This window comes from Bombus huntii, unplaced genomic scaffold, assembly GCF_024542735.1.
Source record: "Bombus huntii isolate Logan2020A unplaced genomic scaffold, iyBomHunt1.1 ctg00000176.1, whole genome shotgun sequence".
Taxonomy (NCBI): Eukaryota; Metazoa; Arthropoda; class Insecta; order Hymenoptera; family Apidae; genus Bombus; species Bombus huntii.
The window spans coordinates 70,001-82,500 of NW_026099414.1; the positions used below are offsets into that span (position 1 = coordinate 70,001).

The 12,500-nt window shown below is 45.3% G+C and overlaps 1 long non-coding RNA gene and 2 other non-coding genes across 5 annotated transcripts in view; all 3 read left to right on the top strand.

Moving 5' to 3' along the window:
- Positions 1 to 12,500, top strand: part of LOC126877487 (uncharacterized) — a 64,138-nt gene that overhangs the window by 51,506 nt on the left and 132 nt on the right. The window lies entirely within an intron of this gene.
- LOC126877492 (small subunit ribosomal RNA) lies at positions 5,374 to 7,296 on the top strand. The gene has a single exon (XR_007695071.1). It is a non-coding gene; the product is annotated as a small subunit ribosomal RNA (ribosomal RNA).
- Positions 10,683 to 10,837, top strand: LOC126877498 (5.8S ribosomal RNA). The gene has a single exon (XR_007695074.1). It is a non-coding gene; the product is annotated as a 5.8S ribosomal RNA (ribosomal RNA).

Sequence of the window (12,500 nt, forward strand, 5' to 3'; positions counted from 1 at the left end):
TTTAAACGTTTTTTCGCGTTTTTTCCCGTTTCTTCGCGTTTTTTCCCGTTTTTTTCCCGTTTTTTCCCGTTTTCCACGTTTTTTCCCGTTTCACGAGAGAGACGAAAACGAGGAAAATAATCGCGACAAATGCTCGCTCGCTGCGCTCGCTCGGACGAATATAGCCCAACCCAAAACCGATCCCGAGCGTTCGAACGAAGATTTCGATGAAATCGAAGAACGAACGCGAAAGGGATTGGTTTTGGGTTGGGCTATTTTTTTTTCGAGCGAGCGGAGCGAGCGAGCAACGCGTAAGAGCGTATCGTTGCGTCGCAGGGACTTTGAAATATTCGCCACTGTTCGAACGTTCGAGTCGAAATAACTCGAGAAAAAGCGTTATAACGCATCGAAATTATCAGTGAAATCGTTACGTATCGACGAAATCTAGTCGAAAGTAGCGATTTCACTTTATTTTTTTAAAAAATTTCATCCTCCGGACCAACGTGACCGGGACGTTGGAACTTAGAATTTTTTCGCCCCGTTACGAAAGTACCGAAAGTTCAACTCGAAATAACTCGCTAAAAAGCGTTATAACGTATCGAAATTTTGCGTGAAATCGTTACGTTTCGACGAAATCTAGTCGAAAGTAGCGATTTCACTTTATTTTTTTAAAAAATTTCATCCTCCGGACCAACGTGACCGGGACGTTGGAACTTAGAATTTTTTCGCCCCGTTACGAAAGTACCGAAAGTTCAACTCGAAATAACTCGCTAAAAAGCGTTATAACGTATCGAAATTTTGCGTGAAATCGTTACGTTTCGACGAAATCTAGTCGAAAGTAGCGATTTCACTTTATTTTTTTAAAAAATTTCATCCTCCGGACCAACGTGACCGGGACGTTGGAACTTAGAATTTTTTCGCCCCGTTACGAAAGTACCGAAAGTTCAACTCGAAATAACTCGCTAAAAAGCGTTATAACGTATCGAAATTTTGCGTGAAATCGTTACGTTTCGACGAAATCTAGTCGAAAGTAGCGATTTCACTTTATTTTTTTAAAAAATTTCGTCCTCCGGACCAACCTGACCGGGACGTTGGAACTTAGAATTTTTTCGCCCCGTTACGAAAGTACCGAAAGTTCAACTCGAAATAACTCGCTAAAAAGCGTTATAACGTATCGAAATTTTGCGTGAAATCGTTACGTTTCGACGAAATCTAGTCGAAAGTAGCGATTTCACTTTATTTTTTAAAAAAATTTCATCCTCCGGACCAACGTGACCGGGACGTTGGAACTTAGAATTTTTTCGCCCCGTTACGAAAGTACCGAAAGTTCAACTCGAAATAACTCGCTAAAAAGCGTTATAACGTATCGAAATTTTGCGTGAAATCGTTACGTTTCGACGAAATCTAGTCGAAAGTAGCGATTTCACTTTATTTTTTTGAAAAATTTCATCCTCCGGACCAACGTGACTGGGACGTTGGAACTTAGAATTTTTTCGCACCGCTACGAAAAGGCCGAAAGATCCCCTCCAAATAACTCGTTAAAAAGTGTTATAACGTACGAATATTTTTCAAGAAATCGTTATAACTCGATAAAATACGTCGGGATTAAGCGTTTATATCGTCGGCAGACGGATATAAAAACGTTTGGACCGACACGACCGGTCGTTGGAACATAGAAAAATTCCGAGCCGGTACGTTGGGACTTAGAAAAATTCCGAGGGCGAAAAAGTTTTTTCGAGTTTATTCGTTAAAAAGCGTTACAAGGTATGAATTTTTTTGCATAAATCGACGTAACTCGACGAAATACGTCGGGATTAATGGTTTATTTCCGTCCGAGAACGATTTTTAAAAACGGACCTATGCGGCCGGTCGTTCGTACTTGGAAAATTTTCGGACCGAACACTCTTTTTCGATTAATTCGTTAAAAAGCGTTATAACGTACGAATATTTTTCAAGAAATCGTTATAACTCGATAAAATACGTCGGGATTAAGCGTTTATATCGTCGGCAGACGGATATAAAAACGTTTGGACCGACACGACCGGTCGTTGGAACATAGAAAAATTCCGAGCCGGTACGTTGGGACTTAGAAAAATTCCGAGGGCGAAAAAGTTTTTTCGAGTTTATTCGTTAAAAAGCGTTACAAGGTATGAATTTTTTTGCATAAATCGACGTAACTCGACGAAATACGTCGGGATTAATGGTTTATTTCCGTCCGAGAACGATTTTTAAAAACGGACCTATGCGGCCGGTCGTTCGTACTTAGAAAATTTTCGGACCGAACACTCTTTTTCGATTAATTCGTTAAAAAGCGTTATAACGTACGAATATTTTTCAAGAAATCGTTATAACTCGATAAAATACGTCGGGATTAAGCGTTTATATCGTCGGCAGACGGATATAAAAACGTTTGGACCGACACGACCGGTCGTTGGAACATAGAAAAATTCCGAGCCGGTACGTTGGGACTTAGAAAAATTCCGAGGGCGAAAAAGTTTTTTCGAGTTTATTCGTTAAAAAGCGTTACAAGGTATGAATTTTTTTGCATAAATCGACGTAACTCGACGAAATACGTCGGGATTAATGGTTTATTTCCGTCCGAGAACGATTTTTAAAAACGGACCTATGCGGCCGGTCGTTCGTACTTAGAAAATTTTCGGACCGAACACTCTTTTTCGATTAATTCGTTAAAAAGCGTTATAACGTACGAATATTTTTCAAGAAATCGTTATAACTCGATAAAATACGTCGGGATTAAGCGTTTATATCGTCGGCAGACGGATATAAAAACGTTTGGACCGACACGACCGGTCGTTGGAACATAGAAAAATTCCGAGCCGGTACGTTGGGACTTAGAAAAATTCCGAGGGCGAAAAAGTTTTTTCGAGTTTATTCGTTAAAAAGCGTTACAAGGTATGAATTTTTTTGCATAAATCGACGTAACTCGACGAAATACGTCGGGATTAATGGTTTATTTCCGTCCGAGAACGATTTTTAAAAACGGACCTATGCGGCCGGTCGTTCGTACTTAGAAAATTTTCGGACCGAACACTCTTTTTCGATTAATTCGTTAAAAAGCGTTATAACGTACGAATATTTTTCAAGAAATCGTTATAACTCGATAAAATACGTCGGGATTAAGCGTTTATATCGTCGGCAGACGGATATAAAAACGTTTGGACCGACACGACCGGTCGTTGGAACATAGAAAAATTCCGAGCCGGTACGTTGGGACTTAGAAAAATTCCGAGGGCGAAAAAGTTTTTTCGAGTTTATTCGTTAAAAAGCGTTACAAGGTATGAATTTTTTTGCATAAATCGACGTAACTCGACGAAATACGTCGGGATTAATGGTTTATTTCCGTCCGAGAACGATTTTTAAAAACGGACCTATGCGGCCGGTCGTTCGTACTTAGAAAATTTTCGGACCGAACACTCTTTTTCGATTAATTCGTTAAAAAGCGTTATAACGTACGAATATTTTTCAAGAAATCGTTATAACTCGATAAAATACGTCGGGATTAAGCGTTTATATCGTCGGCAGACGGATATAAAAACGTTTGGACCGACACGACCGGTCGTTGGAACATAGAAAAATTCCGAGCCGGTACGTTGGGACTTAGAAAAATTCCGAGGGCGAAAAAGTTTTTTCGAGTTTATTCGTTAAAAAGCGTTACAAGGTATGAATTTTTTTGCATAAATCGACGTAACTCGACGAAATACGTCGGGATTAATGGTTTATTTCCGTCCGAGAACGATTTTTAAAAACGGACCTATGCGGCCGGTCGTTCGTACTTAGAAAATTTTCGGACCGAACACTCTTTTTCGATTAATTCGTTAAAAAGCGTTATAACGTACGAATATTTTTCAAGAAATCGTTATAACTCGATAAAATACGTCGGGATTAAGCGTTTATATCGTCGGCAGACGGATATAAAAACGTTTGGACCGACACGACCGGTCGTTGGAACATAGAAAAATTCCGAGCCGGTACGTTGGGACTTAGAAAAATTCCGAGGGCGAAAAAGTTTTTTCGAGTTTATTCGTTAAAAAGCGTTACAAGGTATAAATTTTTTTACGGGAATCGTTCTATCTCTATTAAATACGTCGGGATTAAACATTTTTATCGATTTTTTCAAAAAATTAGCGTTCGTCGAACTGACACGACTGGGATATTTTTCTAATTTTTTCGTTAATTAACGTTACAAGGTATATATTTTTTTGCATATTTCTACTTATTTTAACGTATTGTAATTGATTATAAACTTATTTTTTGTCCGTATTCGATAAAAGAGTATGTTTACTGATGCAATTTTTCGGTGAAAAAAAAAATTAATTTTTTGGTAAAAATGCATTTCTATTATGTTAATAAAACGTCTGGTAATGTATTTCGATGGTTGGATATTGGCTTTGTATAGTAGTGATCGAGCGTTCGCGAGACTAAGTTCCAGCGTCCCTTCCGAACGGTACGTTGCTACGGAGGTTTTGCACCGTAAGCGCGCGGCCGCTAGCCCGGCCGGCGCCGGCCTTCCGGCTGGCGCTTTCGTATCTATAAGAGAGACGTCGAGCCGGACGGTTCGGTCGGAACAGCGTTGAGCGCGTGGCTATTCTACGGCCTCGGTTGAGAATTCAGTCACCGCTCCTCGAGTCTTAGTGTATTTTACGCTATTTCTCGACTGTTCCTCCGTTCTCGTTCTGGTTTTTTCTCTACACTGCTGCGCCGCGGGTCGCTGTCCTGGACGTAATGACCAAATATCGTGGCAAGGTTCCCCTGAGTCGGGAAGCTGGTGACCTGTGTGTACGTATTCTAACAAAAATTGTTAGATGCGTGTGTGCTTGTACTAACTGAGCATCGATTCATTCAAAAGAGTATAACCGTCTGCTTTCTATAAAAACTTCTGCTTTCGCAGAAGTATCCGATGAGGCGGTAGGAGCGTACTATCTTTGCGTAGTATGTCTTCTGCCGAAAATGTTCTACCGATTGAAAGAATATTCTTACGGTATGTCCAGCGCGACGCACTGGGATACGCGCTTGTTCGTTCAGCGTGAGGTGCGTATACGTGCTTTACCGCTAAGATATTCTAATAAGTCTTTTTACACGAAGACAGCATTATGGAAATGTTCCTTTAGAAGTACGATTCTAAACATTTTATATAAGACTATGAGAAAGAGAGAGAGAGAAGAGAGGAGGTGGAGTTGAGAATTACAAAGTGGCTGCGAGCGGCGTTCGAAGATTATTACTGAACTATGGGTGTATCTCGAACGTCGCTAGGAGATATATTTTATAGATATATCTATCTTAAGAACGAAAAGTCTCGTCGTACGGTGCTTACGTCCCACCTACGACACGAAGAGAACTTAAACGAAATTTATAAGAATTGTTATACGAATAAGATCCCTGGTTGATCCTGCCAGTAGTCATATGCTTGTCTCAAAGATTAAGCCATGCATGTCTCAGTACATGCCGCATTAAGGTGAAACCGCGAATGGCTCATTAAATCAGTTATGGTTTCTTAGATCATACCTACATTTACTTGGATAACTGTGGTAATTCTAGAGCTAATACATGCAAACAGATTCCGACCAGAGATGGTAGGAATGCTTTTATTAGATCAAAACCAATCGGTGGCGGATGGCTCGTCTGTCCGTCCATCGTTTGTTTTGGTGACTCTGAATAACTTTGTGCTGATCGCATGGTCATCTAGCACCGGCGACGCATCTTTCAAATGTCTGCCTTATCAACTGTCGATGGTAGGTTCTGCGCCTACCATGGTTGTAACGGGTAACGGGGAATCAGGGTTCGATTCCGGAGAGGGAGCCTGAGAAACAGCTACCACATCCAAGGAAGGCAGCAGGCGCGCAAATTACCCACTCCCGGCACGGGGAGGTAGTGACGAAAAATAACGATACGGGACTCATCCGAGGCCCCGTAATCGGAATGAGTACACTTTAAATCCTTTAACGAGGACCAATTGGAGGGCAAGTCTGGTGCCAGCAGCCGCGGTAATTCCAGCTCCAATAGCGTATATTAAAGTTGTTGCGGTTAAAAAGCTCGTAGTTGAATCTGTGTGTCACAGTGTCGGTTCACCGCTCGCGGTGTTTAACTGGCATTATGTGGTACGTCCTATCGGTGGGCTTAGCTCCTCGCGGGCGGTCCAACTAATATCCCATCGCGGTGCTCTTCACTGAGTGTCGAGGTGGGCCGATACGTTTACTTTGAACAAATTAGAGTGCTTAAAGCAGGCTACCTTCGCCTGAATACTGTGTGCATGGAATAATGGAATAGGACCTCGGTTCTATTTTGTTGGTTTTCGGAGCCCCGAGGTAATGATTAATAGGGACAGATGGGGGCATTCGTATTGCGACGTTAGAGGTGAAATTCTTGGATCGTCGCAAGACGGACAGAAGCGAAAGCATTTGCCAAAAATGTTTTCATTAATCAAGAACGAAAGTTAGAGGTTCGAAGGCGATCAGATACCGCCCTAGTTCTAACCATAAACGATGCCAGCCAGCGATCCGCCGAAGTTCCTCCGATGACTCGGCGGGCAGCTTCCGGGAAACCAAAGCTTTTGGGTTCCGGGGGAAGTATGGTTGCAAAGCTGAAACTTAAAGGAATTGACGGAAGGGCACCACCAGGAGTGGAGCCTGCGGCTTAATTTGACTCAACACGGGAAACCTCACCAGGCCCGGACACCGGAAGGATTGACAGATTGATAGCTCTTTCTTGATTCGGTGGGTGGTGGTGCATGGCCGTTCTTAGTTGGTGGAGCGATTTGTCTGGTTAATTCCGATAACGAACGAGACTCTAGCCTGCTAAATAGACGTAACTTATGGTATCTCGAAGGCCCCCGGCTTCGGTCGGTGGGTTTTTACTACCAACGTACAAACAAATCTTCTTAGAGGAACAGGCGGCTTCTAGCCGCACGAGATTGAGCAATAACAGGTCTGTGATGCCCTTAGATGTTCTGGGCCGCACGCGCGCTACACTGAAGGAATCAGCGTGTTTTCCCTGGCCGAAAGGCCCGGGTAACCCGCTGAACCTCCTTCGTGCTAGGGATTGGGGCTTGCAATTATTCCCCATGAACGAGGAATTCCCAGTAAGCGCGAGTCATAAGCTCGCGTTGATTACGTCCCTGCCCTTTGTACACACCGCCCGTCGCTACTACCGATTGAATGATTTAGTGAGGTCTTCGGACTGGTGCGCGGCCAATGTGATAAGCATTGCCGATGTTACCGGGAAGATGACCAAACTTGATCATTTAGAGGAAGTAAAAGTCGTAACAAGGTTTCCGTAGGTGAACCTGCGGAAGGATCATTAACGATACGATACCAAAAGAATTTGACTTGAACACATATAAAAACTATGAAATATATATCACAATGGTCGGTAAGGAGCCGTACTCCTCCTGTATCGACGAAAGTATATACGACGTATTAACAAGCTATATACTTTAACAAACGAAAACGCCAGGGAGCTTGGCAACCTCCGTTGGCACGAATAGAAATATTCTTAAGGAGGAGACGACCCTCCAGCTACGGAATTATACGAAGAGAAGGTGGCACTCTCTCTCGATCATCGGGATGAAGAGATATATATATACAAGTATAAAAACGAAATGCGAATGAAACTTATTCGAGGCGCCTGCGTGAGGTCGTAAACAGAAAGACCCGCCGTCTCCGAATAAAACATATAACATATAATATATATATATATGAAATTCTAATAAAAGGGAACTCTAGCTTCGAAAGAGCCAACAAAAGTTAAGGCTCGATATCAAACGAAAAAATTACGATGGAAACCAGGTGTAAAGAGAAATGCAGTCGTGGCGCCTGCGAGAGGCCGTACACAGAAAGACCCGCCGTCACGATCTCGTATTTCGTATTTGCATCGTGGAAACCGTACAAACGAAATATAAAAGTCCATGCAAACTAATAAGAAAATCTCTAAAGTGCCTCGTGTCGGAGTGATCATGCTCGCCTATTCTCTTCTATGTTTCGTGGTCTGTGTTGCGTTTGTTCTCCTCCTAGCAACGGGACATATCGAAGACTCCTCTTTGGGATCGAACGAAGCGTCTAGAACGAGTCGACGAGAGCGAAAGAACTTGTAGCGAGTCGCGCAGAGCGAAAGGATACCGATATACATCTTCGAAGGTTCTCTTCGAAGATCCATGGATACCTTCTGCGTCGACTTCTCTCGTCTCTTTCATCGAAACTCTCGTCGTTCTCGAAACGTGCTTCCTACCCAAAGGGCGTGTGCTCTTCGTATGTCGTTTCGTTCGAAATAACGAAACCACGTGTAACATACTCGTGGATCGGGTAACCTAGAACGAAGACGCATCGCGTGGATGTTGGCCCGCTATGCGACGATGACCGATGATGATGATGATGATGATGATGATGATATGATGATGATGTCGATGTCGACGACGACGACGATGAAGACGATGTGTAGCAACGATTCGTAACTAGTCTAGCCGAAGTTCGTTCAGAGGGGAACGCCGCCGGCTTCGAAGCCTCGATGTCGTGAGTCGGACACCCGTGCCGTCGCTAGAGTTTTTCAAACTCTGCTTCTGGATATTGGGACGAAAGACCGCTCGAGGACGACGACAGCCGTGCGTGCGTATCCCATCGAATTTTTTTTACACCACCTGAACGAGACTAAAGTTTCGTCTAGTTGATCGTCTACCGTCGCATAATGTATATTATATACCGTTCAGAGGGGACCGGCTGTCTATCCTCGTTGTCGTGAGTCGGACACCCGTGCCGTCGCTAGAGTTTTTCAAACTCTGCTTCTGGATATCGGGACGAAAGACCGCGCGAGGACGACGGATGCGAGTCCCATCGAATTTTTGACTTACACACTACCTGAACGAGACTTAAAGTTTCATATTATATACCGTTCAGAGGGGACCGGCTGTCTATCCTCGTTGTCGTGAGTCGGACACCCGTGCCGTCGCTAGAGTTTTTCAAACTCTGCTTCTGGATATCGGGACGAAAGACCGCGCGAGGACGACGGATGCGAGTCCCATCGAATTTTTGACTTACACACTACCTGAACGAGACTTAAAGTTTCATATAATATACCGTTCAGAGGGGACCGGCTGTCTTTCCTCGTTGTCGTGAGTCGGACACCCGTGCCGTCGCTAGAGTTTTTCAAACTCTGCTTCTGGATATCGGGACGAAAGACCGCGCGAGGACGACGGATGCGAGTCCCATCGAATTTTTTATTTACACACTACCTGAACGAGACTTAAAGTTTCATCCAGTTTGTCGTCTATCATCGCATATATAATATACCGTTCAGAGGGGACCGGCTGTCTATCCTCGTTGTCGTGAGTCGGACACCCGTGCCGTCGCTAGAGTTTTTCAAACTCTGCTTCTGGATATCGGGACGAAAGACCGCGCGAGGACGACGGATGCGAGTCCCATCGAATTTTTGACTTACACACTACCTGAACGAGACTTAAAGTTTCATATAATATACCGTTCAGAGGGGACCGGCTGTCTTTCCTCGTTGTCGTGAGTCGGACACCCGTGCCGTCGCTAGAGTTTTTCAAACTCTGCTTCTGGATATCGGGACGAAAGACCGCGCGAGGACGACGGATGCGAGTCCCATCGAATTTTTGATTTACACACTACCTGAACGAGACTTAAAGTTTCATCCAGTTTGTCGTCTATCATCTCATATATAATATACCGTTCAGAGGGGACCGGCTGTCTATCCTCGTTGTCGTGAGTCGGACACCCGTGCCGTCGCTAGAGTTTTTCAAACTCTGCTTCTGGATGTTGGGACGAAAGACCGCGCGAGGACGATGGATGCGTGTCCCATCGAATTTTTGATTTACAAGACACACACTACCTGAACGAGACTAAAGTTTCATCGAGTTTATCATCGCATAACCCGTTCGGAGGGGACCGGCTGTCTATCCTCGTTGTCGTGAGTCGGACACCCGTGCCGTCGCTAGAGTTTTTCAAACTCTGCTTCTGGATATCGGGACGAAAGACCGCGCGAGGACGATGGCTGCGAGTCCCATCGAATTTTTGTTTTTTTTTTTTTTTTTAAAGAAAAAACACCACCCGAACGGAGATGTGTTCTATCTTTCGTCGATTTTTCATGCTTTCAGTCGGTCGCGTGGTCGCCATCCGTTCGGAGGGGATCGCCGGCTTCGAAACCTCGATGTCGTGAGTCGGACACCCGTGCCGTCGCTAGAGTTTTTCAAACTCTGCTTCTGGATATTGGGACGAAAGACCGCTCGAGGCGGACGGCCGCGCGAATCCCATCGAATCTTTACTATCACCCGAACGATGGAGAGATGCACGCGCGCTGTTTCTTGAATAATTGGACGAGAGAGTAGAATCAAACACATATATAACATGGGCTAGCCACCGTGCTTACTCGTTCGCGAGATCGTGTGCTGTACAGAGGATTCAGAATCGGGTGTATATATCCCCGTCGTTTCCTGACGAACGGAGCTTCGATCTCGATGGTTGTTATATATCATAATGTACTTTACGCCCGGCCGGCGAACGCGCGTATCTTCGCGCGTTCGTCGTTTTCTTTTTTTTTCGAACGTTTTTGTGTCGTCAATCCTATGGCGACTTCTGCGCGTTCGATTCCCGTTGGTCGAACGTGACGGAACTCGGCTTCGCTAGAACCGAGAAGAGTACATTTGAGTATTGAACTGTTGTAAATTTATAAAAGATTACCCTGAACGGTGGATCACTTGGCTCGTGGGTCGATGAAGAACGCAGCTAATTGCGCGTCAACGTGTGAACTGCAGGACACATGAACATCGACATTTCGAACGCACATTGCGGTCCACGGATACAATTCCTGGACCACGCCTGGCTGAGGGTTGCTCACGTAAACCTAAGACTGCTTGCGTTGCGTATCGTTACTCTCCGTATCTGTCTCTCTCTGTCCCTTCTTGCCTTAACAACCCGCCGTCGTTCTTCTTTATATAAGAGAACGTTTCAGAGTCGGACGAAGGTACAAGAACGAGGATACGAATAAGAGCGGACGGAGAGAACATACGCGACGTACGAGCGATTGTTGGACGCTCGTCGGCGTTCGTCGCGGTCGTGCAGAGACCGTGCAAGTCGTACGCATGCTCGATATATAATCTATCGTGTTCACGGGAGACTACGAAACTCTACCTCTGTCTCTCTCTGTCCCTTCTTGCCTTGACAACCCGCCGTCGTTCTTCTTAAAAATTATAAGAGAACGTTTCAGAGTCGGACGAAGGTATACGAAGGGATACGAATAAGAGCGGAGAGAACCGGTCACGGACCTGCGTGAGTGCTCGCGGCGTCGTGAGTCGTCCTTACGAGGGCGACCGCCCGCTTATGCACCGCTTCGTGTATCGGTTATCGAACGTATATACTCGTAGTGTTCTCCTCGTGACCGATTTTTTTTTCATATCAGGCGATATATGCTACGTTTGCCGGTGTTCGACGCACGAAGGTCCGCGCCCCCGACGTCGTCTTAAAAGAATATTATATTTGGCGAGACTGAGAGAGAAAGCAAATATGGGAACTCGGTCGAGAGAGGAGAGAAGAGAGAACCAAAAAAAAAACCTAAACTCGATGGCGTGCGAAACTTTGCCATAATCTACCGTCTTTTCTTAAGACTCTCGTACAGCCCCAGGGATCGAATGCCCACTCCGTCTCTTCGCGAAAGCGACTGACAACAACGAGGACCGTCGCATCGATGGGTCGTCGTTGCGTTTTACACGCTCTGTGCTTTTTTACAAGCCCCGAAAGTATCAGCCGTAGATCCGGGAACGCACACGCGAGATTTCTTCGAGCGCTCTGACGACTTAGGGAGGTATGATCCCCAGCGTCGCGCGGAGATCGGAGAGTACACGTACTCGTATCGGGACGAATTTTCCCCGTCGTCGTGTATCTCTCTGCCCGCGCGCCTGGCTCCCGAAAAGCCACGTTCGTCGGAAATCTTACATATTATATATGTAACGCGTGTGCGAACTAGCGTGTGTCTAAGATCGGCTATACACGGGTGCTGCTGTAACTACAAGCTCGAGGTGTTTTCCGCAGCGTTTCTGTACCCGAGGAAGATGCGCATGTGAGTCCGTTACGAAGTTGTTCGTACGGTCGTCGTCGTCGGAGAGATCGTAGACGAGGAAGAAGACGATCCCCTTTGGCGAGGCTCGAGAAAAAAACTTTGAGAGAGACGAGGTATACACGCGCGTACGACTATGTCGTGCGCGCGTGTGATTTTTTTTTTATGGCAATTCGACGCTTCGAGAATAGAGAAAAGAGAGTGTTGGTCATCCCATGCCTCTTCGTCGTCTATCGCTGGACCGCGCATCCTAACGTCGCGCGGTCGTCCAGTCCCCGAACACACACACCCACCCGACGGTACGTCTCGCTCGCTTTTTCACTTGCGTGAGTTCCCGTACCGGGAACCGCTGGAATCGTCGAGAGAAGAGAAACGGCTGTAGGAGAAAAAGAGGACGGACGTTAAAAACCGGACGATCGTTACACGGATGTCTTGCGTGAGTC